Raw genomic sequence first — 16,237 nt, forward strand, 5'->3', positions numbered from 1 at the left:
GGCGTGCCCGCGCTACACCAGCATGTCACACCAAACATCACCACTTCTTTGAGAAACTCTGTGTGACAGGGTGCATTTCACCACAGATACTTGGCCCTGTAAGCATGGACAGGGGCGTTACATGTCCCTGACTGGGCAATGGGTTACTATGGGGAGAGATGGAGAAGGGCCTGCTGTACAAGTCTTGCCGTCCCCACGAGTTGTGTCAATCCTTCATCTGTATGTAGAAGTTCCTCCACTGCTTCTGCCTCCTCAACCTCGTCTTGGTCCTCCACCTCGGCCCAAACCCTGTGTGGTTAGGCCACCCTTCCTTGTAACTGCGCACAAGGAATCCCACACACCTCCTTACTATGCTGGCAGCAGAGCTCAATGCCATCAGGCGGTCAAATGTTTACTTTGAAATGTATGGGAAATGTGAGTCACACCGCTGAGTAGTTGTGGACGATTAGCTCTGGAGACCGAGTTTCATCAATGGTTGTCTCCACTCAACCAGCAGCCAGGGAAGGCCGTGGTCGGCCAATGATGCAAACATGGGTGCGGCCCTTCGCCGTGACAATGTGACACATGTGCCTTGTGTGGCTCACGTGTGTAACCTGGTTGTCCAGCAATTTTTAAAGCACTATCCTGGCCTACATGGCCTTCTGCAGAGAGCATGGTGTAACACCTTCCTTGATCCACACACTCAGATGGGCTGTAAAGGATAGGCTAGAGGGACGCCACTCACAAAGCAGGACCCCCAGAACCCTGAAACCCTTTAACCCCTATACAGGGATTTGGAATTACACAGGGCCCAAGGTGATCAATACCTGTAGAAGGCTGCAGTTCCAGAGAATAGTAGTCAGGCAGGGTCAAAACATTAATTGAGGAAGAGGAACAGAATGGGACGGCCAGGACTTAATCAGAAAACAAGCAGAGGTGAAATGCGGATCGGCCAACGAGGTACATAAACAGCAAGCAGGAAAAGTAGTCAGGTAACAAGCACACAAAATCATAAAACTGAACTGAGGGTAACAGTGACCAGACGTTCATAGCTATGTCTGGCAGTGGTTTGCAGACAGGATGGGCATAAAAAAGGGTGTGGTGTCTTCCCATTGGTTGTAGCTGAATGATGGTACTTCATCTGTGAGATACCCTCCACCTACATTCAGCCAGTGGTTCTGCATCTGTCAAGGTAACGCAACCCAGTGGGTGAGCATAACCTGCGTCCACCTGCACCGCAGGCATCGACTCCTCTCCCATCATCAGCACTATGCACGAAAGGAACACGTTGTCACCTGGCGACCGGAGTACAAATTGACGGAGCGGACTCCGGTGGTGACTTAACAGCCGTGTGCGGCAATGATGCAAACCTGGCTGCGGGCCTTCGTCAGGGCAATGTGACACCCGTGCCTTGTATGGCTCACGTGTTGAATCTGATTCTCCAGCAATTTTTAAAACACCATCCCGGCCTACATGGCCTTGTGCAGCGGGCACCCTCGCTATGTGCTCACTTCCATCATTCACACCCAGCAGCTCAACAACTTTCATCGCTACCAAAGTCTTTAGGTCTGGTGGTTAAACGCTTGATATGCGATGTGCCGACACGCAGGAATTTGAATCTGCACATGTTGCAGTGTCTGTGGCAGCACCGCCGAGCCCTGCTGAAATACGTTCTGACGTATACCCTAGGCTAACTTGATCCAGAGGTGGTGCAGATCACGCTGCTGGAGTGGTGTCAGATCAAAGACCTAAGCACCCTTCTACACAGTTTACAAATGTCGACGAAGATGTTTAGCACTGGCGATGCCATTCTCAGCGTGACAATTCTGGTCATCTACATGATGGAGCACACTGTAAGCATTATTCAAAGTCAGGTGATTGGACAAGAGAAAGGGGAGGAAGTACAGGAGGAGTCATATGCGGAAGGGATAACAAGATCTACAAGGATAGTCAGCGGCACCTAGACGGCAGTCATGGTGAAGGAGAGGGATTAACAAGGGCGCATAGTATCAGCATAAACTCTTGAGGAAGGTGCAGGAGCCCATGAAGACATGGAGGACGAACTGGCGATGGGCATGGAAGACTCAGCAGATGAGTGAGAGCTTGCTCACATTTCGGTTCTGCGAGGTTGGGGGGAGAGGGCAGAGGAAGGAGGCATGATTCTCACCTCTACGCCACCAACATACCAAGGACTTGGTCCTTCTGGATGCACAGGACACATGAGCGCCTTCTTGCTGCACTACCTACAACATGACCCTCGGATTTTACGAATTCAAAGTAATGCTAACTACTGGGTTGCCACACTGTTAGATCCCCGGTACAAGACAAAATTTGGCGAAATAATTCCTGCCATAGAAAGGGACGCACGTATACAGGAGTATCAGCAGAAGGTGGTACGCAATCTTAGATCTGCTTTTCCACTAAACAACTGTGCTGCACAGAGTGAATCTCAACGCTTTGACATGGATAGGAGGAAATGGTCTTTTACTTGTCCATATCTGAGGGACCTAAGGCTGGCTACTGTGCTGAGACGGCGTTGAGTACGGTGTTCCTGCAGAGTTGCACTTTTGGTCATATACAAAATGAGTTGAAAAAGGACAGATGCTGGTGGAAAGGGGAACAGGTGTGTTGGAAAGGGGAAAAAAGTTTGTGTCCGTGGGTTTGGTGGTTAAGCAACAGTAACATTTGCTGAAGAAACAACATCTGTTATGGTGGGACTGGCATATTTGGATAAGGTGGTATATACTATGTTAGCGCTATACAAAAAAATTAAGAAAAGAAGAAAAGAAAGAGAAAGGTATATATCCCCATCGCCAGTTGGTGTCCACCGTGCTCCCAGATGGAAAAGGAGAGGTTGGCAACTGGAAGGTTAGGTGGAGGATACAGAGCTGGGTGGCTCTGAAACTAATAGTAGCCTGAAGCGAGTTAGACGCCACCCGGATCTGGAGACTGGGAGTCCTGTTAGCGTCACAGGGTCTACACGCCCACCCAGCCCAGGAACTCCCTGTTAACAACACAGGGGCCATTGGGTACGCTGTCCGTGTGCGTAGGGGCCACACCTGTGGACAGCAGGCGCATCAGCAGCAGCAGGCCTGTTAATGCAACTGGGCTGCACTAGCAGGACTGGTAGGACAGGAGCTGATCTTAACCGTTCTGCGTTACCAACTGTAGTGGCGGCCTGCATCGACGCCCTATCCCTGCCTACCTCTGGCCTAAAGCCGCAATGGGTTCAACACATGGAGGTGTGCTCTTTCGGAGCATAATAGAAGACTGCGCACCTCCTTGTTGGCTCCAGCCCCTTTTATATCCTGGGTCCGCCCCAAACCACGATGGACCACAATGCACCTCCTGGAGACAAAAGCAGAGTGACACGTCATGAGTGGCATAACTAGCGTCCTATTCGGAACCGCCACTTCAATGATGACCTCATGGCAGCCACGACCCAAACACCTCACCAGTCATCGTCTGATCAACGATAATGAGGTGACAAGTTATAGGGGCGGGCCTCTGCAAGCCAGTTGGGAGTTGCCTGGCCACATCGTCAGGACACCTGATGCCCTGTGGTCTATATGTGCCCCCCACATCATGGGCAGGGCCAAAGAGTTCATTACCGGACCTAGCCTCTGATGCAGTAAGCACCTGAGCATGCTCAGTAGCATGAAATACAGTCTCCTAAAAAAGACTATCAGCTTAAGTATGCTGTCTAGGCACAACACAGGACTTAGACCCGGCCAGAAGTCCAAGTACCTGTGCAAAGAGGCTTTTCGCACAAAGTGTGGGAGCATGCGCTGTAGCCCAAAATAAAGACTTAGCCTCAGGAATTGCACAGTCAGGCTGAGCATACTCACTAGGCAAAACACTGGAGTTAGGCTGCAGCTGGGGTAAATCGGCACACTCATGCGCACTAGCCGCTTCTCCACACTTAGATGTGGAGGAGAAAGCAGCCAGCTGGAAAACCCGAGGCACAGCCCTAAATGGCAGCCTGGGCGAAACTGGAACCGCAGCAGGTTGCTTGCATTTACGGCGGCACCGATTCGTAACAACAAATAACAGCCAAAATAACAGGTGTACTTCTTCCCGTGGATAATCTGATATGATCCTTTTTTCACGGACACGACCATCGTTAACAAAAGTAGATGAGGCACCAAAACAGCAGCTGCTTCAATGGATCTCAAGTGCTCCATAAAGTGGCCTCTCCTCCACCTCAAGTTCAATATCACAAATACTCCATTCCACTGTGGTGTCAACCCAATCGCACTTGCTTCATAACAGCTCTCAAGTTTCCACCAGCTTTGCTGAGTATGGGGTAACAGAGATGGGTGAGTCTGCAGAGCTGTTCAGTCACATTATAGCCTGGGAATCAGAGGTCTGCTCCAAAGCTGCAGTGAGTACAGACAAAGAAGTTATTATTATTATTATTATTATTATTGATTTATAGAGCACCATTGATTACATAGCTGTACATGAGAAGGGGGTTACATACAGAATACATATACAAGTAACAATAGACAGACTGGTACAGAGGGAAGAGGGCCCTGCCCTTGCAGGATTATATTGTAAATGATTTTGGGGAGGAGACTATAGGTGGGGTGTAGGTTGGGCGGCAGCTACGCGCGGTGGTAGGGTCATTGAAGGTTATATTCATTTCTGAACAGATGAGTTTTCAGTTTTCGTTTGAAGCTTGCTGGTGTAGCAGATAATCTGACGTGTTGAGGCAGCGAGTTCCAGGAGACAGGAGAAATGCTCTGCACAGATGGCCAGAAGCTTTGTGAGTCGGATCCAGGCCCCAATGAAGAAGGTGCTGAGCATAATGTACACCCTCATTTCCAAACCGTACATCATCCTGGTGGAGACAATGGGGAACATGATGAGGAGACTCAGATACCTGATTGTAACGACAACTTTGCTATTCGGTCAGGGCAGGAAGAGGTTGTCACAGAGGACTCAGGACGAGGGGAATGAAAACACACAGGGTGATGATGAGGTTGGAGACCCCACTTACTGTCAAACCAAAGTCAGCCAGTCGATGACGTCAGCAGAGGAGGTGGTGGAGGATGCTACTGACGACGAGTTTACGTTGTGTCTTCCTGGACAGAGACAAAGTACTGGAAGCACGTCAACAACTGAATCCTCAGTCACAACTCTGCCTCTGAGCATAAGTCATGTTGGCTATGCAGGTCGCATGGGCTGTAAACCTTGCCTAGCCTGTGAATTTTTGGACATCGCAAAGGATCACCCAAGTCATGTAATCTGTAAGATTTGTCAACAATCTCTAAGTAGAAGGCAAAAAAATCAGTTTGATTACTTTGAGTACTTCCTCCATGAAGTGTCACATGGATATGAATTAATAGCGTGAAGGTGTATTGCTCAGCTTTAGCCACTGTCAATGCAACATGCTTATTTGCCGTTCATTGCATGCATTGTTGCAGACTACACACAAGGGGCTGCTTTTTTTGGGGATCTGCCTTTGTCTGTTTGGTCACTATAACAATAGCAAATTGGTCTTCGGGTGTGGACTTGGAGATGCTGTCTATGAACAGAAGGAAAAGCTAAAGGTGTGTGTTACAGCAAGGAGCCACCGCGGAAACATTTCGTTCAATTGCGAGGGGAGTCGTGTTGGAGTTTGGTGAGGAGCACCGTAACGCCAGTGAGCAGCATCCTGTGCCACAGACCAACATTCTTCCGGTGCTGTCTATACTGTTTACCGTGAGAGGAGCGTTAAGTCTGTATTTATGGCAACTGGACATCACAGTGCCCGCGTACAGTAAGCTGTGCCCAGACAGAAATGCGTGCACGCAACACTTTGTTTTATTAGCAAAACACATCTGTTCTGGGTTGGCCGACTATCTAGACAATAAGACTTGCTGCCTCTGCACTGTTAAATTGTCACTTAAGGCCCCGTCACACTAAGCAACATCGCTAGCAACATCGTTGCTAACGAACAACTTTTGTGACGTAACAGCGATGTTGCTAGTGATGTTGCTGTGTGTGACATCCAGCAACAACCCGGCCCCTGCTGTGAGGTCGTTGGTTGTTGCTGAATGTCCTGGGCCATTTTTTAGTTGTTGCTGTCCCGCTGTGAAGCACAGATCGCTGTGTGTGACAGCGAGTCAGCAATAACTAAATGTGCAGGCAGCAGGAGCCGGCTTCTGCGGACACTGGTAACCACGGTAAACATCGGGTAACCAAGAAGCCCTGTCCTTGGTTACCCGATATTTACCTTCGTTACCAGCCTCCGCCGCTCTCACTGTCAGTGCCGGCTCCTGCTCCTTGCACATGTAGCAGAGTACACATCAGGTAATTAACCCGATGTGTACTGTAGCTAGGAGAGTAGGGAGCCAGCGCTAAGCAGTGTGCGCGGCTCCCTGCTCTCTGCACATGTAGCTACAGCACACATCGGGTAATTAACCCAATGTGTGCTGTAAGTAGGAGAGCAGGGAGCCAGCGCTAAGCGGTGTGCGCTGCTCCCTGCTCTCTGCACATGTAGCTGCAGCACACATCGGGTAATTAACCCGATGTGTGCTGTAACTAGGAGAGCAGGGAGCCAGCGCTAAGCGGTGTGCGCTGCTCCCTGATCTCTGCACGTGTAGCGGTGTGCGCTGGTAACCAAGGTAAATATCGGGTTGGTTACCCGATATTTACCTTAGTTACCAAGCGCAGCATCGCTTCAGTGCGTCGCTGCTGGCTGGGGGCTGGTCACTGGTTGCTGGTGACAGCTCACCAGCAACCTGTGTAGCGATGCTCCAGCGATCCCTGCCAGGTCAGGTTGCTGGTGGGATCGCTGGAGCGTCTGACTGTGTGACCTCTCACCAGCAACCTCCTAGCAACTTACCAGCGATCCCTATCAGGTTGTATCGTTGTTGGGATCGCTGGTAAGTTGTTTAGTGTGACGGTACCTTTACAGTTTAAATCATAGAGGGACAGCCACACATGTTTGCATTGACTGTTGCTTTTCAAGATTTCTATGACTGTGTTGCAGAGCTGTGTGGTTTGCATTCACACTGTTATCATCTGCCTTATCTGTGAGGCTTCATCTAACAAGGGTATTCAGGGGGGGGTAATGTGTTTTATCTATGTTTAGGTAGATAACTTTGAAGCTCTTGTGATGCGCCACTGGTAAGTCGTGTTCGCACACAAACACACAAACACACAATTAGGCTATGTGCACATGCTGCGTTTTTTTGACGCTGCGGTTTTGTGCGTTTTTGGCCGCTAAAAACGCACAAAAACGCACCTGCGTCAAAAAAACGCAGCAAAAAACGCATGCGTTTTTACCGCGATTTGGTGCGTTTTTGGCTGCGTTTTGCTGCGTTTTTGATCTCTGTGTTTTGCTGCGTTTTTCCAATGCATTGTATGGGGGGAAAACGCAGAAAAACGCAGGAAAGAATTGACATGTCCATTTTTTTTTTTAAGTTCAAAAACGCAGCTTAAAAAAAAAGTTGTGTGCGGACAGCAAAAATGAAAACTCATAGACTTTGCTGGGGAAGCAAAGTCATGCAGTTTTGAGGCCAAAAACGCACCCGAAAAACGCACAAAAACGCCGCGAAAAACGCACTGTGTGAACTTACCCTTACTGCTGCTACGCAGAGGCATTAGCAGGTAGTAGGCAACTGAATAGATTGTGCTATTATTTCAATTTTATGCACGGTTCTTATTGTTTGTTTTAGGAAAGTTAAACAATCATTTTTCAACCCAACTGCCTAGAGTCCTTTTCCTGTTGCGTGGTTTGGCTGCATACTAGGGAACACACCAAGTACAAGACTTAAAATGAAGCATAAGTCGCAATGGAATTTCACTGTGCTACATGCGGCCTAGCGGGGCTGTGCAACCACCGCCTGCCCCATCAAGTGCATCTGCGTGCTCTTCATCCTCTGTGACTGTGGGGACAGCAGTCACACATGCTTTTTCACACTGAACTTCCACCCCTTTACCGTAAGCAGGAGTGTGATTGGCAAGTTGTCACTTGTTTTCGAAGTGGAAACAGATGGTATTGTTGAGCTGTCAGACAGCGAGAGAACCACCATTGGAGGAAGGCAACATTATATCCACGCCTGCACCTTCGTCACAGATTGGCTGGACTACCTGCAGTTAATAATTGCGTTCCAGAAATGGAAAGGAGTGTAGAATGCACATGTGTTGTACCTTGCTTGGCAGCAAAGGAACACTAACTTAGTATTCCAGACAATTTTAGGATGGCTGAAAAAGAGTCAGCTCTTTGGGCAAATTAAATAGTGTGGCAAAAGTGGGCAGGTGGGTACAGTGGCCGTGTTCTGTGGGTACCAGGACAGTAAAGGAAGCCTCACTTTCTATCCCTCCTAATGATGAAATGCAGCAAGGAATTCCGAGACTTTGCTATAAAAATAGCGTAGCAAAATGTGCATGAGGGTTTAATGCAGAGGTGCTGGAAAATGCTTGGCACCAGTGGGACCCAAAATTAGTATAACAGACACTTTTTGGATGCCACTTATGTTCAGCACTGTTTGCTATAAAAATAACGTAGCAAAATGTGCATCAGGGTTTAATGCAGAGGTGCTGGTAAATGCTTGGCACCAGTAAGACACAAAATTAGTATAGCAGCCACTTTTTGCATGCCACTTATGTTCAGCACTGTTTGCTATAAAAATAGCGTAGCAAAATGTGCATGAGGGTTTAATGCAGAGGTGCTGGAAAATGCTTGGCACCAGTGGTACAGCAATGGAGTATAGCAGCCACTTTTTGGATGCCACTTATGTTCAGCACTGTTTGCTATAAAAATAGCATAGCAAAATGTGCATGAGGGTTGAATGCAGAGGTGCTGGAAAATGCTTGGCACCAGTGGGACAGCAATGGAGTATAGCAGACACTTTTTGGATGCCACTTATGTCCAGCACTGTTTGCTATAAAAATAGCGTAGCAAAATGTGCATCAGGGTTTAATGCAGAGGTGCTGGCAAATGCTTGGCACCAGTGGGACACAAAATTAGTATAGCAGCCACTTTTTGCATGCCACTTATGTCTAGCACTGTTTGCTATAAAAATAGCTTGGCAAAAGTGGGCAGGTGGGTACAGTGGCCGGGTTCTCTGGGTCAGTGGACAGGAAAGGAAGCCTCACTTTCTATCCCTCCTAATGGTGAAATGCAGCAAGGAATTCCCTGAGTTTAGGTACACAGACGCTGTTATCTGAAGCTGTATACAGCATTTCCATGGACCTGACTGTCACCTATGGCTCTGAGCCCAAGAAAAGGAGCCCTGAAAAGGACTGAAATAAACTTCTGTCCCTAATCTGTAGAGCGCTGTGTGTATAGCGTACACAGCCGGAGCGGCGCCAGGAGCTGTGTGAGCAGTGACTGTCACCTAAACGCAGAAAGCAGATAATGGCGCCGTGAGAGAAAATGCCTTTATTTATAATGCAAGCACATGTGACATGGACAGCCTATGACACATGCCCTTGCTTGTCTGGCAAAAAAGACCACTAAGCTGTGTGTGTGTCTGGGATTGGCTGACATGCTGGTACGCCAAACTATATGCGCGCTTAGGGAAAAAAAAAATGGCGATCGCCATTATCCCAGTAGCACTGATCTAAACGCGCCGCCTCCGCACACTATACGCTGAAATTAGATAATAGTGTGAATCACAGAGTGACTCACACTATTACAGTGAAAAGCCAGCTAGTAAATAGCTAGGCTTTTTGCTGATCGAACTGTTCTCGAACGTAACTCGAGCTATCGAGCTTTTGCATAAAGCTCGCGTTCGCGTTCGATCTCGAGCACCCCCAAAATCACTGGAACATGAAATTGGCGAACCTCGAACATCGCTCAACTCTAGTGGAGACACCATTTTATGCAAGAGGGTTGTGTGGAGACATCATTTTATGCAAGGGGGCTGTGTGGAGATATCATTTTATGTAAGGAGCTTTGTGGGGACATCATTTTGTGCCAGCTACGTGGGGTTGTTTGAGAACCTCGTTCTTTGGGGATGGCTGTGTAGTGACATGGTTCTACGTGAGGGGCTATGTGGGGGCATTGTTCTACATAGTGGCTATGTTGGGCATTATTCTGCTTAAGAGGGCATTGTGGGGATATCATTCTACACAAGAGGTCTGTGGGGACATCATTCTGCATAAGGAGGCTGTTTGGGGGTCATCATTTTGCATGAATGGGGCTGGGTGGGCACATCATTCTAAATAAGGGAGCTGTGTGAGGACATCATTCTGCTCAAGGGGTACTGTGTGGGAACATCATTCTGCGCAAGAGGGCTGTGTGGGGACAACTTTACTGGTTGAGGAAATGTCTTATTTTTTGAGGGTCTGCATGGGGTGACATCATACTATGTGGGAGCATCATATTGTATTGGGATACAAGAGCTAAATAACAGGATCAGGATGATTTACTGGTGTACATAAACTTTATAAAAAGCAGTAAATTATATGGTTTTGATTAGATACTTCACCTAAGAATACATATAATTCTAAGCCTTATAGTAACATGTACTAACAGTAGTGTTTAATCAGCATATTTCTTTCTGATTATTATTTTATATTCATCACTTAAAGGGAATCTGTTACCAGGCTTTTGCTACCCTAAGAGCAGCATACTGTAGAGACAGAAACCATGATTCCAGCGGTGTGTCACTTACTGAGCTGTTTGCTGTCATTTTGGTAAAATCAATGTTTTCTCTGCTGCAGATCTAGTAGTTATACAGAGCTCATGAATATGCTGGACAATATGGCAGCACACCTCTAATAATAATCTACTGCTAATTAAACGGTGCTTTTATCAACACTACACTAAGCAACTCGGTTAAGGCCGCTTTACACACTGCGACATCGCTCAAGCAATCTCGTTGGGGTCACGGAATTTGTGACGCACATCCGGCCACTTTAGCGATGTCGTTGCGTGTGACACCAATGAGCGATTTTGAATCGTCGCAAAAATGGTCAAAATCGCTCATCGGTGACATGCCCCCCTATTCTTGATTTTCGCTGCTGCAGCTGGCAATGTAGTTCCTCGTTGCTGCGGCAGCATACATCGCTATGTGTGACACCGCAGGAACGAGTAACCTTACCTTACCTGCGGCCGCCTGCAATGAGGAAGGAAGCAGGTGGGCGGGATGTTACGTCCCGCTCATCTCCGCCCCTACGCTTCTATTGGGCCACGGTTCAGTGTCGCTGCTGTGACGTTGCTGTGACGCTAAACAAACCGCCCCCTTAGAAAGGAGGCGGTTCGGCGGTCACAGCGACGTCACTAGGCAGGTAAGTAGTGTGACTGGTCCGTGCGCTGTTGCTCGCCACGGGCAGCGATAAGCCCGTGTCGCACAACCGATGGGTGCGGGTACGCACGCTAGCGATATCGGTCACGATATTGCAGCGTGTAAAGTGGCCTTAAGTGAAACACCACTGCAATCAGGATCTCTGTGTGACGCCCTGGACTAGCCAGGTAGTCACAGGTAGACCCCCTGCACAAACACCAGCCCCTAAAAAGGTATCATCAGCCAACCTAAAAACCCTGAGTCAGCCATCTCAGGTCTTGACGTTCACACCTAGGGGCGGAGCCAGGTGGTTGGCCACGCCCTCCGAGGAGTTTTGATAGCCTGAGGTGGGAAAAACAGAGAGACCCGTTAGGGAAGTGAAAAGGAGAGGAGGTGAAGTGGAGTAGAGAGGAGTAACGTCTGTCAGGGATCTGGGTAGGAGCCTGGATACCCTGTGGCCAGGAGGCAGACGGTGGTGGCCGCCTGCAGGAGCCGGGAAGACAGCCGGTGGAACCGTCAGGGACTGGGACAGTGTAGTGGCCCGCCGGTACCGAACCGGGGAACCGAATGGAAACCGGAGCACCAGGAGGGGTACTCAGACCCAGTACGAGGCCCAGAAGCCACTGGACCGAGTCGAATTCACTGATTGGGGTCTGGACCTTAGGTTCTTTCCCACCAAAGTCCTGACTGAAGGCAACAGCCCAACAAGGGGGATAGAAAGCCACCGGCCAGGCATAGAGATCCCACGGGCCAGCGTCTGCGGGCAAACGGGCTCCCCGACATCCAGAGCCGGGGAGCAGACTCCCGTCGCTGAAGCGAAGGAAGTCAGCATTCTACTACAGAGGTGCATGAGAAAGGCGGGAACCACCAACCTGAGTAAGGGGCAAAGCGCAGCCGGCTGCGGACACCGACCACCATCCTTTTGGTTTACCAGAGACTCCGGTGTATTTATAATAGTGAGTACAACAGTGCCCTCGGGCAGCGCATCGCACCGCACCATCCCGCCTGCACCTCACAACCACCGGGCCTCGGGACCATCACACCCTGCTCACGGAGGAGTCAACTTCAGGCTGCACAACATCGTCCCCGGGAGCCTAGTTAATGGCAGCGGTGGTGTCCACATTCACCACAACCCGTGGGTGGCGTCACGAACTTAACCCCCAAACAACCGCGGCCCCGGCCTTGAACCTCCCCACAGAACACCACCCCTCACGTAGCGCCAACATCCCTTCAGAGCGACGTGACCCCCGGATCCGGGAGGAGCTCAAGCCACCCACCGACGAGCACGGATCCGAGCAGCTCGGCAGCCGGCCGAGCCCCGGGCCGGTACATCTGCTCTACATTACGGTATATTGCTCTCAGTTTAGGTGGCAAAAACCTGGTGACTGATTCCCTTAAATCTTGAGCAGAATTAAGTTTAGCCAGTTGGTGTTGCCCTCCACAACAGTCTGTCTCATGGAAAAAATAATTGCCCACCCCTAGATTATAGCAGTGTGTGAGATGTAATGATACAGACCTTATCTCCTTGTTTAAAGCCCCCGTCACATTTAACAACTTACCAGCGATCCTGAAAACGATGTGACCTGATAAGGATCGCTGGTAAGTTGCTGGGAGGTCGCTGGTGAGATGTCACACAGTCAGACCTTACCAACGATGCAGTAACGATGAGCAACCTGTATAACGATGAGCGTCCTGTATAGGAGATCATTGTTAGTTGTCAAACACAGCGATGTGTCTTGCCCAGCAGGACATCACCTTTGAAGAAAATGGTCTGGACCCTTCAGCAACGACTAGCGATCCCACAGCAGGGTCCTGATCGCTGGTAGGTGTCACACATATCGAGATCGCTGGCAAGATCGTTACTGCGTCACAGAAACGGTGACGCAGAAACGATCTCGTTAGCGATCTCGTTGTCTGTGACGGGACCTTTACCTCCTAAATGAGTCTGTGGGGGTGGTGCAGTGTACAATTCAGTTTCGCTGTGTCAGATTACAAACCCTCCTATGGGCATCCCTGATTACTGTTTGTCTGTTTTGCAGAGATAACTTGTAATTGCTGTGTGGTGAAGGCAGAGAAGAGTTTTATTAGGTCTCACACAATAGTAATCTGCCTGTTCTGGACTACTCCTGTGTGACTGCCTCGCAACTCTTGCAAGCTGTGTACAATATTTATTCAGGAAGTGCATTAACCAGGTAGATGATTTAACAACCTTTTACACTACCAATTGATCAAGCCAAACACTTCCTTTACAGTCCAGTCACATTTTTTTACAGCACAATTATTAAGGAGAGACCTAACTGAAAATCTATCCCTTTACTTCGCCTAAACCAGGGGTGGGGAACCTTTTTACCGCCAGGGGGCATTTTGAATTTTCTACCAACCTCCGGGGGCCGCACCAAATTATCAGCTTGAAAACTACTCTTCTATATTTGGTCAAACAATTAATTAACTCACCCCTATTATGGTGGCTGGAGCTGCTTTTCCTTGTTGCAGCTGTGATTAATGGTGATATTGATCATGTTGTTTCTCACAACTGCTTTTCCTGGTTTGTCTCGGTTTGGAGAGGCTGAGGGCATACACATCACAGGAGAGCAGCAAAGGAAAAAAGGGGATCCAGCACAAATTCCTTCTTTTGAAATAAAAAGTTTTCTCTTTCTTTATTGATACATTCAAATCATGTGAAGACCGAAGATGAGAGCATGTATTAATGCATAGGAGTTCTTAACGCGTTTCGGACTACAAATTTAAAACTAACAGAGTCCTTAGTCATAAGTGTCCTATGCTAGACAAAAAGCTGCAATTATAGACTAACCAGCAAACTAAGATCAGGGATTGAACGGAAGTGCGGTAATTGCCTGTGAAGCGGGTGTGATCATCTGTTCATGCTAATTGGAGGTGGAGGAGGTAATGTGTTTAATACTTAAAAGTTTAGTTAAAATATTTTTTATATATTTCTTATTATTTTTTATATTTTTTATATATAAAGGGAAGTCTGTTAAATGTGAAAACATAGCCAAGGTCTATATAATCCCAAATATGTATAAAAAGGAAGCATAACAAGAGTTATAGCCATGCTTGTGGGTAGTGATTTATCTATTAGTAGCTATATATCAGAATACAGAGGAAATGTCAGCGCAATACTCTAATGTTAACATTATGACGAATGTCTAAATGCGTGGCTGAATAAATGTTAGTACAATCCCGATTCAAGATTAAGATATGTATGTATTTATCAGCAAACGAAGGATTGAAGGGGTAAGAGGAATAGAGACAGTTTGAATAAATAAATAATCCCTCGAAAAAAAGGGAGGGGAGGAGGGGAAGGAAGGGGGAAATCCCTGTTGTAATTCTATGCTCGAATGTATGCATGGAATAGATCTCAGCAGGAAGCATCCGTTATCAACATCTCCTCTGTGTTATTAGTCCTTAGTGGAAAAAATAGAGAGTACATGATAGGAAAAGCATATATTAATATGTGCAGATATAACAAGTTTATATGATGAAAAGGTTTGGATCCAATGTATTGTTACAGCTATGTATTGTTTATAAGCATGTTTATGACGGTAAATAAATTAGTTATAATTTTATATCAACATTAATATAATGGTTGGGACTTGCAATATGTCCTATCTGCTAACATCCATTACCATTCGAAGTCTTGGATTGTCATATATTCTATGCTCCGGTAATTTAGGTATCATTAGCCATTCTTATTTCATGCATTTATCGTGTTAATAAAACATATGATAAATAAATCATGTGATCTGATAGGTACTGGATGAGACATTAAAATGTAATTTCTGTCCATTATGTGTGTGCATACTGACATGAAATACGTCAAAATATCTCCTTATATATATATCCTTTTGTATTATAATGTTTCCTCTGTGCTCTAATTGACTAATATATCTCAGATTATACAGTATAGATGTTGTGTTTTGTGTTATTTATTCCTTGTCTGTGTCTCATGTATTATAAATATGCAACCATAGGGTCATTTGGTAGCGAATTCAAGCTCCTATGTTTATACTTGGATGTTAGTAATGGGCGCTTACAGGGATTAGTGAGAGTCCAGGGATAAAAGAATAGATGAAGTGAAAAATCAGAAGATATAACGTAGATCTGAGAAGTAATTGAGGCTTCCTGGATGTCTGGTATCGAGTTTAAGGATCCATTTGGCTTCTATATGTAACAATGCCTGGAACCAATCACTGCACGAGGAGGTTTTGGGACATATTCAATGCCCGTGACTGCAAGAGAAGAAAAATCAGCTGAATGGTAGTCCACAAAGTGCCTAGTGAGACCTGATAAAGAGCGTATTTTGCTGGAATATTGCCAGAAACGGTTATATCGTGAGCTTGTAGGAGATTCTTGTATGCTCAGATATTCTAACTCTCAGGGATCTGGAAGTACAGCCAATGTAACTTTTATTGCAGTCACTGCATTTTGCTTTGTATACTACATGTGTGGAGGAACAGTTGATAAATGAATTCATTTTGTGGTTAACATTATCAGTTCCCATAAATTATTTAGTTACATGCATAAATTTGCATAGGCTGCACCGATGGGAGCCGCATTTATAAGAACCTGAAGTGCTTAGCCAGGTTTTCTTTGGCTTTTGGGTGGTATACATGCTTGGTGCTATCATATTACCAACAGTACTTGCTCTTTTAGCTACCACATTAAGGGGCACTTTGCACACTGCGACATCGCAGGTGCGATGTCGGTGGGGTCAAATTGAAAATGACGCACTTCCGGCATCGCATGCGACATCGCAGTGTGTAAAGGCTGGATGATACGATTAACGAGCGCAAAAGCGTCGTAATCGTATCATCGGTGCAGCGTCGGCGTAATCCATGATTACGCTGACGCGACGGTCCGATGTTGTTCCTCGCTCCTGCTGCAGCACACATCGCTGTGTGTGAAGTCGCAGGAGCGAGGAACGTCTCCTACCGGCCTCACTGCGGCTTCCGTAGGATATGCGGAAGGAAGGAGGTGGGCAGGATGGTTACATCCTGCTCATCTCCGCCCCT

General features: G+C 47.3%; 1 protein-coding gene across 2 annotated transcripts in view; it reads left to right on the plus strand.

Moving 5' to 3' along the window:
• The window catches only part of SLC12A7 (solute carrier family 12 member 7), a 1,179,416-nt gene that overhangs the window by 210,463 nt on the left and 952,716 nt on the right, over positions 1-16,237 (plus strand). The window lies entirely within an intron of this gene.

This window comes from Anomaloglossus baeobatrachus, chromosome 6, assembly GCF_048569485.1.
Source record: "Anomaloglossus baeobatrachus isolate aAnoBae1 chromosome 6, aAnoBae1.hap1, whole genome shotgun sequence".
NCBI classification, from domain to species: domain Eukaryota; kingdom Metazoa; phylum Chordata; class Amphibia; order Anura; family Aromobatidae; genus Anomaloglossus; species Anomaloglossus baeobatrachus.